The sequence below is a fragment of the Bos grunniens genome, chromosome 7, assembly GCF_055505025.1.
Source record: "Bos grunniens cultivar Pamir isolate PY7600 chromosome 7, Bosgru_T2T1.0, whole genome shotgun sequence".
NCBI classification, from domain to species: domain Eukaryota; kingdom Metazoa; phylum Chordata; class Mammalia; order Artiodactyla; family Bovidae; genus Bos; species Bos grunniens.
The window spans coordinates 64,977,079-64,990,737 of record NC_141171.1 but is presented as its reverse complement, the minus strand read 5'-3'; the positions used below and the strand labels follow the sequence as shown (position 1 = coordinate 64,990,737).

The following is a 13,659-nucleotide window of genomic DNA, read 5'->3' as shown; positions in this document are numbered from 1 at the left end:
TTTCTCCTCATATTGAGTTGTGACTAAGGGTTAGTAAAAGCAACCATGTTTTGAGTGCACAAGAAATTCCTATCTGTTCCTCACTAGCTTCTGCTTCATGTACCTACTTCTTTTACATTAATTGACATGAAAGAGGATTCTTCCTTCTCTCTGGGAGAGTTTTACACGCTCCATGTTTGGATCCCTTATCCGCTCATGATTGTCCTGCGCTTTAACCATCACATTTAGGTTTTCAAGCACTGACGGAGTCTCACCTATTGATTTGTGCTAGTGCTTTGAGAAGACCCCCAGTCACTGGTGCTTCAACAGAATATTCCATCTTACAGTTAGAAAAAGACCACAGACATGGTATCATAACAGATTCTCTTCTACACCCTATTCTAGCGCCCAGCGGAATCATCCAACCTCTATTTCAGCACCCTGAGCAAGCTTCTCCAGACATCGGCATCATCCTAGGTATCAACACATTATAAAGCTCTAGTAATTAAGATAGGGTGAAGTAGGGGCAAGAATAGACTAGTATATCAACAGAAGAGAATCAAGAGTCCAGAAACATACCTATGTGCACTTGGTGATTTGAGAAAGGGGCATGCAGTGGGGAATAGGAGGGACTTCTCAACAAATCATGCTTGTCCAATAGGATATACACATGCAAGGAAAAAAAATGATCTTGCTCATATCTATAGGACACATAGATCCAAACAGTAACATTTCAGAAGAAATCATAGAAGAATATCTTCAGGACTTTGAGGTAGGCAAAGACTTCTTATACAAGATGTGTGGAATGCTAGCTATACGGGAAAAACCTTGCTGAGTGGACGGCATTAAAATTATGTGTTTCTGTTCTTCATACAACACTGTCAAGATAGTGAAAAGACAAGCCACAGAATAGAAGATACTGATATAATAGACACCTGAAAAATGACCTGTATAAAAATTATATAAATAATGCTTGCTGAACAATAAGAAAAAGACAATAGAAAAATGGAAAAGAAATTTACAAAGGAAATTCTTAAAAGAGGCTTTACACGTGGCTGATAAACATGGAAAAGGTGCCTAATTTGCATCAGGTAGATGCAATTAAAATGGTAATGTCCATGTATAACTGAGTAAAAATGTGTATATTATGATACATTCACCTGCTAAAATAAAAAAGGGAGATGTGGAGCAACTGGAACTCATATACATGATTGATAGGAGTATAGATTTGTTTTCAGAAAATAATTTGGCAGAATCTATGATAGGAAATTATAAATAATGTGGCCTAAGAAGTCCTTTCCTGGGTATATATGCAACAGATATTCAAAAGTGTTCTCGTTAGTTATCTATCTTATATCTATTTTATTCATCAGATCAGATCAGATCAGATCAGTTGCTCAGTTGTGTCCCACTCTTTGAGACCCCATGAATTGCAGCACGCCAGGCCTCCCTGTCCATCACCAACTCCCGGAGTTCACCCAGACTCATGTCCATCGAGTCGGTGATGCCATCCAGCCATCTCATCCTCTGTCGTCCCCTTCTCCTCTTGCCCCCAATCCCTCCCAGCATCAGAGTCTTTTCCAATGAGTCAACTCTTCGCATGAGGTGGCCAAAGTACTGGAGTTTCAGCTTTAGCATCATTCCTTCCAAAGAAATCCCAGGGCTGATCTCCTTCAGAATGGACTGGTTGGATGTCCTTGCAGTCCAAGGGACTCTCAAAAGTCTTCTCCAACACCACAGTTCAAAAGCATCAATTCTTCGGTGCTCAGCCTTCTTCACAGTCCAACTCTCACAAGTGGTGTACACTTGTCAATCCCAATCTCCCTGAAAGTATTTAATTTCTTGAATTCTGATTACACAGATGTTTTCACTTGATGAAAATTAACTGAGCAGTATATTTGTGATTGATGCACTTATATGTGTGTTATACTTCAACAAAAATGAAAAACTAAATCAGTTGTGTGTCAAACAGGGAGGATATGAGGAAAGCCAGATTTTAATTAACATCTTCCTTTGCTCACCATGGCATATTAAGTTTAAGAGGGAAGAGTTCATTGACTTAAAAGGGAGTTGAAGTTAAAAAAATAAACTAGGAATCTTCTCTATATAAGTAGGAAAATTCCTTTTCTATCTTTGAGTTTTGATGTGGAAGATATGGTGAAATGTAAGAACACTGGCTTTGTGGGGCAGCCTGATAGATGGACTTATGGTTTAATAACATGCGTACCCTTTCTTCTTCTCCAGCCAGATGGATGGATGAAGACTGACCTGCCAGCATCATCTGTCCCTTTGGGTCACCTGTGGATGGCACTTAGTGCTCAAGATATACCTGAGCTTTGTAAGTTCACATTGTAAGTAACACATTGCTGCTTGTGTGTTAGTCTTATCTCCCCAGTTAGACTGTGAACATCCTATAAACCAAGACCTAGCATTTCTTATTTCTGTGCATTCTCCACCATAAGAAGGAGACAATGGACCACAGAGGCTCAGTAAGCACGTTCCATTGTATTTGGTCGGCCAAAAAGTTCATTTGGGTTTTCCTAATATCATACAGAAAAACCTGAATGAGCTTTTCGGCCAACCCAATAGAATGTCAGATCATTGCGTCTGTGAAATCTGAGGTCTAAGAAGGTAAGTCATTTGCCAAAAGCCACTTGGCATCGTTATGTCTTCTAAGTTCCATCCTTGTCTAGACCGTGCAAGATCCCTGTACGGTCTTGGTGAGAAGAAACAAGCCATGCTCCTTCTGTTCTGTTCCCTTGGCCTTTCCTTACTTCTTAGTGCAGAGATGCAAAAGTACAGTAACTCAGTTTTGTGAATTCTGATTGTTCTGCTTGCTGATTCACAGAGCAAATACTGCCTAAATGTGGGGCCCCTTGGCTTTAGGGAGGAGGAACAATCTGTGTAGTCTTAAAAAAGTCAAAGACAATAAGTGACCTGTCTCAATTCAGTGTTCAGATCTGCAAAATGAGAACACATCAAGCTTTTGTGCACCTTTTGTGCCTTTTCATTTAACTCCAGGGGCAATGATGAAATTCAAATCCTTATAGATCCCGAAAGGTGTTGAAATCTAATCTCAGTCTTTTGAAAAATTACTTATTGTTTGCTAAGGGTCACTTGAGTTCTTTTCAACAAGAATGCTTCATCCAAGCACGGATTATTAACATTGCTTTTCCAAAGTATAAAAATAAGGTAATTAGATAAGAAACAACCTGACTTTTGAGGCTCTATTCTGTAGATTCATTAGGGATCTAATCTATAGATTCATTAACTTAAATACTAGCATCTCTTATAGACACAAACAATTAATAAGCACAGACGACACGTTAATAAGCACTATCCAGAAGTGTCATATATGTGTGTGTGTACCTCTACTTGTGGGGAGGTGAGAGTGAGAGATGGGGAGAGAGGGAAGGAGGAAGGGAGGGAGGGAGGTAAGAATGTGAATGACTGTGTCTTTTACTGAGCACTTATCACATGTCAGGCACTGTACTAAGTGTTTTAAATTCCTTATTTTTGTTAATCTTCATAATGATTCCAAAAGTATTATCTTTACTTATATGTAAGGTGTAGCTGGTTGCTTTTTCCAAATACCACCACTGCAACCTCTACCATTCCATGTGTTCTTCTTACAATGTGATTTTTGACCCTTGTCCTACCGAAAGGTGGAATCTTTGTTCCTTCCTTTCTGATATGTCTGAGCTGGTGACTCTGGCAGAAGTCACCCCCTGTGACTTCTCAGGGTAGGTCATGAGACGTGCTACAGCTTTTGCCTGCCTCCTCTTGGTTGCTTGTTCTTGGGACCTGGCCATCATGCTGTGAGGAACGCCAGCAGAGCATGGAGAGGGAATGTATAGGTAGGTGGTGAGAACAGCAACCTCCACTGCCAGCCATGTGAGTGAGTGAGCCTGCAGGTAATTCCAGCCCCACTGCCAAGTGACCGACAGCCTTGTAGTTTCTCTATCCCAGGTCCCAGGCATCTGTAAGCAAGAACAAGCCATCCCACTGTGCCCATATCCAAGTTTCCTGACCCAGGGAATCTATGAGCAGAATAAAAAGGCTGCTGTTTTATGCCAGAAATTCAGGGTGGCTTGTTATATAGTAACAGAGGTCCTGAGTTGCAAAGCTAGTTGCCCAGGATCACACAGCAAATTAGTGTAAGAAGCAGAATTAAGCCTAGGTCTCACTCCAGAGCTCATGAGGTTCTTAATTACTCTCTTGAAAAAAAACCTTGCATATTTGCAAGTCCTGCAAAACCAGTGTCTGTCATTCTGGGATACAGAGGAAACCATCATAATGCTGACTGCTAAGAAACAAAACCAGGTACCTGGGAGATCAGGAGGGGACTGGTGGGCAGTGTGGTCTGGCAGGAAGAGTCACTGCCCCGGTGATGAGTTTTGCCAGGGAAGCAGGCAGGAGCTTGGATGCAGTTCCTGAGGCTTGAGCTATGGAATAGCCCTGGGATGGAGTGAGCATCCTCGAGTCATAACTGCACCTGGCAGCCTTCCCTCTTCGTGGGAACAGCCTACAGACTTCCCTCTGGCCAGTGCTGGGCCAGGAGCACATAAAAAACTGCATGTCAGCAAGGCTCTGAAAGCTCTTAGCAGAGAATAAATGATTGGCGGGAGGCCAGGGACAAAGCTGAAAGAAAGGAAAGTGGTAACACAAAAGAAGGGAAAGAAAATTAAAAATTTTGAACTCCTGGTGTATGCCAGGTATTAGACAACATGCTTAGCTTCTCTTTGTTTGTATATTCTTATAAGATCCTATGATATTCGTATTAATAGCCTCTTTTTAAAATTAAAAAAATTTTAATTGAAGTATAATTTACTTACAATGTGTTAATTACTGCTGTACAGCAAAGTGATTCAGTTATACATACATATATGCATATATATGTGTGTATATATATAGACATATATATACACGTTATTTTTGTTATATTCTTTTCCATGATGGTTTATCATAGGATATTGAACATAGTTCCCTGTGCTATACAGTAGGACCTTGTTGTTTATGCATCTCCATATCAAAGCTTACATCTGCTAATCCCAACTTCTCACTCCATCCCTTTCCCAACTGCTCCCCATGGCAACCACAAGTCTGCTCTCTATGTCCGTGATTCTGTTTCATAGATTCATTTGTATGATATTTTAGATTCCACATGTAAGTGACATCATATGCTGTTTTTCTTTCTCTTTTTAACTTACTTCACTTCGTATGATAATCTCTAGTTGCATTTATCTTGCTGCAAGTGGCACTATTTCATTCCTTTTTATGGTTGGCTAATATTCTGTTACATGTATGTACCACATCTTCTTTATTTAATGGCCTCTTTTTTTTAAAGAGGAAACAGACTTGGCAGTTAAGTTACTGGCTCAAGTCTTACTAGCTAGTAGCTAGTGAACTAAGATCATGGCTCAGTGTAAAGGGTCTGTGTGCAAAGCAGGAGATGTGTGTTCCATCCCTGAGTTGAGAAGATCCCCTGGAGAAGGAAATGGCAACCCACTCTAGTATTCTTGCCTGGGAAATCCCATGGACAGAGAAGCCTGAGGGGCTACAGTCCATGGGGTCACAAAAGAGCTGGACGTGACTTAGCGACTAAACAACAGCAACAAAGATCAAAACCCAGGTCTGAGTAGTTAACAGGATACTTGGGCTTGAAACACAGTCCTCTTCTCGGCTTTGCTTGGGCTCCCCTGCCACAAACCATATCTTAGCTGAGGCTCCTTCTAGAAGTCCACATTTATCCCTTGGGACCAGTCCAAGTCCCTCTTTTTCTTCAAAGCTAACCCAGACTATTTTGGGCCTCAATGATCTTTCTTTTCTGTTGACTAAATCCTGCACTTGGAAATTATTCAGATGAACATTTTGCTTTATTATCTATCTTTTTTCCTTGTGTATCTTGATTTTTGCAAAGTCCGAAATCTGTACTCTGGTTTCTTCCTTTTTCACACCAGCCATAATGCCTACCACTGTGCCTAAGGCAAAGTTGATATCCTAATGGTCCTCAACGAAAACATTTGATTGATTAATCCTTACTTGAATCTGTCGGAATACATACCTACTGTAACCAGAAACAAAGCAAGATAAACTCCCTCTTCATTCTCTCTGCCCATTCTCAGAATGGGTACCTCCACAGAGAACAGGGCATGAAAGGGGAGATGGATACCAGCTGAGTACGCGGCCAGACTTGCACAGAAGGGAAGGCATCTTTCTGCCTGACAGCCCCTTCTGTCTGCTGCTCGGGAGATAAATTACCTGGCAGCAGCAGTGGCGGGGACTTCTTGAGAGCCAAGATCCTCTGATTCAGAAATTAGACCCTCACTGACATGGTTTTGTCCACAGTGGACCAAGACTTAACACCAATCAGTAAAGGTGCTTCATGGGGAGTAGGGAGTTACTTCCTGCAGCAACTGAAGAACTGGCCCAGCACTGCCCACTTTAGACTCTCTGTTTCTTGGGTGACACTCTAATGACTATACAACAGCTTATCAGGCCCCCAAAGTCATGGTATTGAATGCGTCATTGAATCTTGTGAGCTCTGAACCCTTGGCTAATGAGTCCCTAGGGATGAGCGTGATTGACAGGTCCCCTGGCTCAACACATGCCCGCTTCAGTGCTTCTGCTCACAGTGGTTCCCCCACCAGAGACTTCTGTCTTCATTTCTCTCTGCTTTTGTGGAAAATCTTAGCTCATTTTCAAGGCACAGTCCAGCGCTTCCCAGAGGTCTCTTTGTACTACAACCCACACTAATATTTCATTTCTCAGAAGAAAATCTAGCATGAGCTCCAAATACCACAGAGTTTAGTTCTCAGAGACACATTCCCTGTGTTCCAAAGAGGCAGCAAGATGCAGTGAAAAGAGCCTACAATTTGGGACCAGTGGGACCAGAGCCCATTATTCCCCTGCTATGCAATCCTGAAGATCCTTGCAGAGTAGCACAGGCATCCTTGTTCATCCACCCTAATAGCTGCATTGTCTGCCCCTGGATGGTGAACCATCACTGTCTTCAGCTGATGGGCAGCAGGCTACTTCCAGCTTTTTAAAACAAGTGAGAGGAGATTGATTCAAGATGGCAGATCAGAAGGATGTGTGCTCACCTTCTGTGAGAGCACCAAAATTGCAACTAGCTGCTGAGCAACCATCAGCAGGAGACAGGAACCCAGCAACCATCAGGAGACAGCAACCATCAGCAGGAACCCACTAGAGCAATGAAAACCCTTATATTACCTCTTGCCACATGTGCACAACCGTTTCTAGAGGAATGTGTCGACTCCAGATGGACCATAATTTTAAGGCCATTTGTAATTCTTTTTGCCTTGTCCCTCCTCCATTCAAGTCTAAAATCCTACAGGGAAAAACATTCTCTCTCCAGCTTTTGGCTCTGGCTGTGGGATCCACCCTATGCCCACAGTCACCTCCCAGCTGAAACCAAGAAACTCGCTCCTCCAAAGTGGCACCAGTTTTATCTTTGCTCTTGTCTGTTTCACCATCTCCCTCACCAACTGGCTGCGCTGCACACACTCTGGGGGGGGCAGAGTGCACTCCCAGGGGGTCCCCTCTTCTTCCCCAGGAGATGACTTTTAAGGAAAAAGATACTGTAAGGAATATTAATGGAAAAACTCAAAGCCAAAAAAGTCTATTTTTTAAAAGCTAGAGAACCCTACAGATGAAAAAGGATGCTTTTTATTTCCATGAAATCTGACAATCCATAGGAAGCCCTGAGGGACCATCAAAAGATTTCTGATCTTGGAAGACAATGGTGTCTCAAAAATAAATCACAAGTCTTTGAATCCAATAGACATAGGTTATAATCCCAGCTCTGCTAGAAAACCGTGAATAAGGGAGTTAATTGTCGTCTGCCTCAGTTTTCTTATCTATAAAATGGGGTCGATATCCCTGAACAGAGGTTGTCATGATAATTAGAGGTAACATCACATGACACTTAAGAGAGTGCCTGATACATAGTAGAGAGGGAACTTTGTTTTCTGGATTGGTCTATTTCACTTCCTTTTCTCCAGTTCTTTCTGCTTTTCTTCACATCTGTTGAGATCCCAGGACTGACTTTCCCCACATTACACAGGGAGTGACCACCAGAAATTCTCTCTTGGGTTGCTTTCTCTCCATTAAGTGAAAAATGTGACATGGTCTTTAGAAGGCTACTTGTGAAAGTGCATATTTTCATTCAACAAGCACGTGTTGAGTATTAAGAATGCCTAACCCCCGTGTCAGGTTCTGGATGAGTGGCAAGGATAGGTTTTCTGGTTTGTGTTTTGATAAGGAACAGAATTGGGCAACAGTAGCTAAGCATTGAAGATAGATGATGCCCTCAGAGAGGTTCAGGTAGCAATAGCAACAACTATGTCAATACCATTTACTGTGTTCATCACCTCTGTGCAAAGGAAGAGCTTTCCACACATGATGCCATTTAATACTCAGAGAATACCCTTGAAGTTGGTGGTCTTACTATCTCCACCTCCCAGAAGAAGCAACCAAGGCACAGAGAGTTACTTTCCTACGCTGACATGGCCAGTAAGTGGCAGAGCTAGGATTCAGCTGGAGGCAGGCCAGTTCCAGAGATCAAGCTCTATTCCTGCGATGCATAGCTTCCCGGGAGAATTGGGGTGAGGAGGGGAGCAATGGGATTTCAGTATTTGCAAAAGAGAGCGTCATTGAGCAAGAGGGATGAGAGAAGCTGCTCCAAATACAGGGAATGTCAAGACTATAAAGGCAGCTTGGGGCTGAGGGAATAGACTGATGCACAACCTGGCTTGGCTAGAGCCTTGTCTGGACTTGGGAATCAAAGGGACAGAAGTCTTAGATGGGGGCTGCAGACATGCCAGGCACCATCCTTCTCCCATTCTGAAGGGGGGAAAGTGAGAGAGAGAGGGGACGTGACTCACCCAGTGGGCTAGTAGACTGAGCTTTTTTCTAAGATCTTTTATCACCTCCTCCAATGGCACCCCACTCCAGTACTCTTGCCTGGAAAATCCCATGGACGGAGGAGCCTGGTGGGCTGCAATCCATGGGGTCGCTAAGAGTCGGACACGACTGAGCGACTTCACTTTGACTTTTCACTTTCATGCATTGGAGAAGGAAATGGCAACCCACTCCAGTGTTCTTGCCTGGAGAGTCCCAGGGACGGGGGAGCCTGGTGGGCTGCCATCTCTGGGGTTGCACAGAGTCGGACACGACTGAAACGACTCAGTAGCAGCAGCCAATCCTGTGGGCCCACCTCCTGTGACACAGCTGCTCCTGATTCCCTCCCTGGGAAGGGCTCCATTCTGCCCCCAGCAGCTACTGTCTCCTCACTTTAAGGTCCTCTTTCTTAAGCCACCAGATTCACACGGTGACTGTCGTCATGTAGGTCTCTCGTTTCTGTGTTAGTGGAATGCGCTATTTTCTGCGAGCAACCTTGGGCTTCATTCACCTGTGGTCTTGCTTGAACACAACTTGGGTAGAAGCATTAATTTGCCACAGGTGGATGGTGGTCCATAAATCATACTCAAACCATGGGGATCCCCACAGGACTCTGAGCATACATTCTCCATCAATTCAACTAATGATGCTTTCATTGTTCTCTTTTTACAACTCAGGACTTCTTTCCAGGCAAACAGTTGGGTCTGTGGATCTCAGGTGCTGCATTTCTGGAGGGGAATTAAAAAGAAACAGGGGTTCTCTCCAGGAAAATGTAGATCTCAGGAAGAGGCAGGCAAGTCTTTCTGCATATAGAGCTGTGAGGACTTTGTTTTAATGCAGTCCCATTCACAGCCTGGATTTTCCAAGGTACGTGAAAAGAAAGAAAAACACAGCAATCAGGTCTTTATCCTTGGAACCAAAAATGAGGGCTGAGAGAAAGGAGAATTCCTTTTAAAAAATTCTACGAATATGATATTCTGAGTGTGTCTAAATGCATTAAAGGTACAGTGGTGTTTTGTACTCTTCATCGTTCTTCCAGGGGTGCCCAACTGCTGGCCCACAAGCTGAATCCAGGTGAACTTTGGCTTTATCTGCAGAGCTGTCTGGGAAGTGACTGTCCAGGGCTGAGTGGGAGCAGTCCCCTTTTAGCTGACGCAGGCACGCCCAGGTCAACACAGCCCCCAGCTGACCCCTGTTTTTGTGTTACTCAAAGTGTTAGTCAGTCAGTCATGTCCGACTCTTGGCGACCCCATGAACTGTAGCCCACCGGGCTCCTTCATCCATGGGATTCTCCAGGCAAGAATACTGGAGTAGGTTACCATTTCCTCCTCCAGGGGATCTTCCAGACCCAGAGATCTAACCTGGGTCTCCTGCACTGCACATAGATTCTCTACTGTCTGAGCCACCAGGGAAGCTTATGCTAATTATGTCTGAGTCCCTTCCCCTTCCCTGTAAGCCAGAATCTTCATCTATGGAATTGGGATGGGGGTGTTGATTACATCATTTTTTTTTTTTTTTTTTTACTGCCTGCCTCCTCTCACTGGAAGGTAAGCTCTAGGAGGATGGGGGTTTTGTCTGCTTTGTTTGGTGATGTCTCTTGTAGCAACCTGAACCATGTCTGAATGTAACAGGTACTAAAGAAACATTTCAGGATAGAAATTGTCCTAAACATCCTTTTCAGCTTGGGAAACACTTTCTGAGTGTTGTTTGGAGGAAAACAACAAAACAAAACAAAACACCTTTCTCCTTCAATTAAACTGTTCAAACCCTGGACATCCATGGCAGTCTAGAGATGTGACTTCCCCTTTGCTGATGGCCAGAACTGCTGGCTGAGGGGCAGAAAATGGTGCTTTTCATTTGCACGTCCAGCGAAGCTTTTACCCTCCTGTCACTGCCTTTGTTTGAACACCTGTATGTGGCTTGTGCAGGCTCTGAAAGTTCTCCTCCTGTGCTTCTCCACGGTCTGTGAAACTGCTCACTATCAGAGCCTGGCTCTGGGTCTCGCCACTGGGTAGCAGAGGGTTAAAGTTGAAAAGGAAGGAGGCATGGAGCTGGAGTCCCCAGTGATGGGGAATCACTGTCCCTGCACAGATCACCCTGCCACAGCTGCAGCTCCTGTTACCCAGGGAGATGTGCTCTGGTGAATCCTATAGGAGCTCCTCCAGGAGCCTGGCCTGGGGAGGAAGCGGCGTCCCTGCAAGGCCTCTGCCTTCAGTGGCCACGCCCAGGGTCTCACTCCCTTGGCAGGTAACACATGCAGGGCAGGCAGATGCTGGGCTCAGTGTTTGTGGCAGTTGACTAGCATGATTTCTGGCTGAACCATGGACCTCACTTCTTACACTTCCAAACTGGCTTAACTGAACAACATCCTAGCTCAATGGCTTTCCAATTTTAATGCCAACCTGCCTTGGGGGAAGGGGAGGGCTTGTGAAATGTGTACTCCTCTCTCTAGATGCAGAATTTCCAGTTCCTCAGACTTAGGATGGGGCCTGGAAATCTGTATTTTGACAGGTATCCCAGGTGATTATGATGCGGGAGTCCCAGCAGAAACCCTCATACCTAGTCCTAAGAGCATCAAACCCACTTCTTGCATCATCGCTGTGCACACATCCTTCCTTACAGCACCGAGTCTGTGTCCTAAATGAGGCTTATGTTTTCTAAAGACTGGATTAGGATTGTGTGTGTGCTCAGAGCGCTCAGTCATGTCTGACTCTTTGCAATCCCGTGGACTGTAGCCTGCCAGGCTCCTCTGTCCATGGAATTTTCCAGGCAAGAGAACTGGAATGGGTTGCCATTTCCTACTCCAGGCAGTCTTCCCAATCTAGGGATTGAACCCACATCTCTTACATTGACAGGCAGATTCTTTACCACTAGCACCGCCTGGGAAGATGAAATATTTTATAAATTCAGGCTGGTTCCATCAACTTCCCTGAATATTTACCCCCTTTTTCCCCATGCAACACTTCAGTGACACCAGTATTGGCCAGAGGAAGGGGTTTGCATGACTGTCTCTGGGAGGGAAGTGGGGAGAACAAGAGGTGGAAAGGGGAGATTCCTCATCACCCCTCTGTGCACTGTAGTCCTGGTTGCTGTGGATTTGTGTGTGAATGCGAAAGTCAGGCTGTCATTGGTTATCAGTTTAGGCTCTGTTCATTGGCTACTCTGTTCCCATGGTGAATCAGTCTCCAGGCCCTCAGCAAGCACATTAACTGGGATTGGGGGGAAGCAGAGTGGTGGTACAGGGTTCCTGGAGATCTCCAAAGTGCTACCACTCCCCTGCTTTAGAATTCTTCTTGCTGAGAGTAATTATCTTCCCTAGGTGGAAATAATTATCATACATTCTGTCACATTCTAAGATCAGGAGTAAGAGTTCTGAAAGCTGGAATCATCATTTCCCATTTTCCTCTCTTCCCCTGGGACCTTCCACACCCTTCTCCTTTTTCTTACTAGGGTCATCTGATCCCAGAAAACTGGAAGCCAATGGGGAGGGCCGTGGGAATAGAGTTGAAAGGCTCACTCTTAGTCCATTTGCAAGCGATGGAGCCTGGGATGACACTGCAGGGCGGGCAGCAACTGGCCAGAGGCATTGCCATGGGGACTTTAGAGAAAATCCCTTCCCCCTTTGGGGCCTCAGTTTACTCCTCTGTAACATGGGGTAGATGAGTCAGATCCTTCTCTTGATCAGAGCCAGACCTAAAGGTCTCCGGAAGTGTGGTGCCATGTTTTCCAAATGCCCCCTTCTTCTTGGAGGCACCACTGACTCTTGCTCTCCTCCCTTCAGATATCTAATCCTTCAGCCAGTGCTGTCATTTCTAGTTTCAAAGTAGACCGCTAATCCATCTCCATGACCATCATAATTTCCATCACTGTAATTGCCCCTAGACAGCTGTGAGAGCCTACTGCTCAGTCCCTCTGCTTCCACTCTTGACTATTTTCTGCTTTAATTTATTTTCCTCATAGCTCCCCAGAGTAGCATTATAGCATGTAAATCAATCCTTCTCTTACTTAAAACTCCCCAGGGCCTTCCTATGTATTTAGAGTAAAACTTTAAATCTATGCTATGGCCCCAAGTCTCTGTGAGATCTTGCCTCTGCCTGCTTCTCTAATAATACAGCTCTGTGTCAGCCTAACTCCTCCTTGCCTCTCTGCGCCGTGGAGAAGCTTTCTCAGAACACCCTAAGTCCCCTTTAATTCCACTTCCTCTATTATCTGTTGCTGCAGCAGTTTCATTTTATTCATAGTGCATCACAGTTTATACATTCACAATTGTTTATTTAACATCTGTGTTACCTCACTGTACTTGCCAGCTCCCGGAAGCAAAGACTCCCATACCCTCAAACGCCATCATCAACATATCTTTATATCCTCAGCACCCTGTGCTGTACCTTACAGGCAATTAGTAATATCTGTTGAATAAATAAATGACCCTGGACACAAATAGGAGGAAAAGCTACAGAAATGAAAGTTGTGGGAACTGAAGATAAATTTTTCCTGGGGTGATTTTTGTCCTTTCTTTCATACATCCCTTCTCAAAATGTTCTCATTTATGAAAAAAGAAATCTAAAATATCTATTAAACATAGGTATTTTGGGCATAAGACACAGGCCTGCAAATGCAATTCATGATGGCATTTCTATCTTACCATCAACAAAATTAAAAAAAAATATTTCTTGTGATCACAGCTCAACTGAGTTTTAACTTTCAATGTTAAAATAGGCTACACAAAGACAATTTCTCATATAAATATTTTAAAGGGAG

General features: G+C 44.1%; 1 protein-coding gene and 1 long non-coding RNA gene across 21 annotated transcripts in view; one reads left to right on the top strand and one right to left on the bottom strand.

Annotated features, from left to right (window-relative positions):
• Positions 1-13,659, bottom strand: part of GRIA1 (glutamate ionotropic receptor AMPA type subunit 1) — a 354,858-nt gene that overhangs the window by 80,304 nt on the left and 260,895 nt on the right. The gene's annotated exons all lie outside the window — the stretch shown is intronic.
• The window catches only part of LOC147369719 (uncharacterized), a 355,762-nt gene that overhangs the window by 180,206 nt on the left and 161,897 nt on the right, over positions 1-13,659 (top strand). For 8 of the 15 annotated variants that reach the window (XR_015167814.1, XR_015167809.1, XR_015167810.1 and 5 more), the window contains one exon: positions 2,224-2,317. This is a non-coding gene — a long non-coding RNA (uncharacterized LOC147369719). Of the gene's footprint in view, positions 1-2,223; positions 2,331-13,659 lie in introns of all 15 variants that reach the window. The other 7 variants (XR_015167815.1, XR_015167808.1, XR_015167817.1 and 4 more) reach the window with 1 other exon arrangement.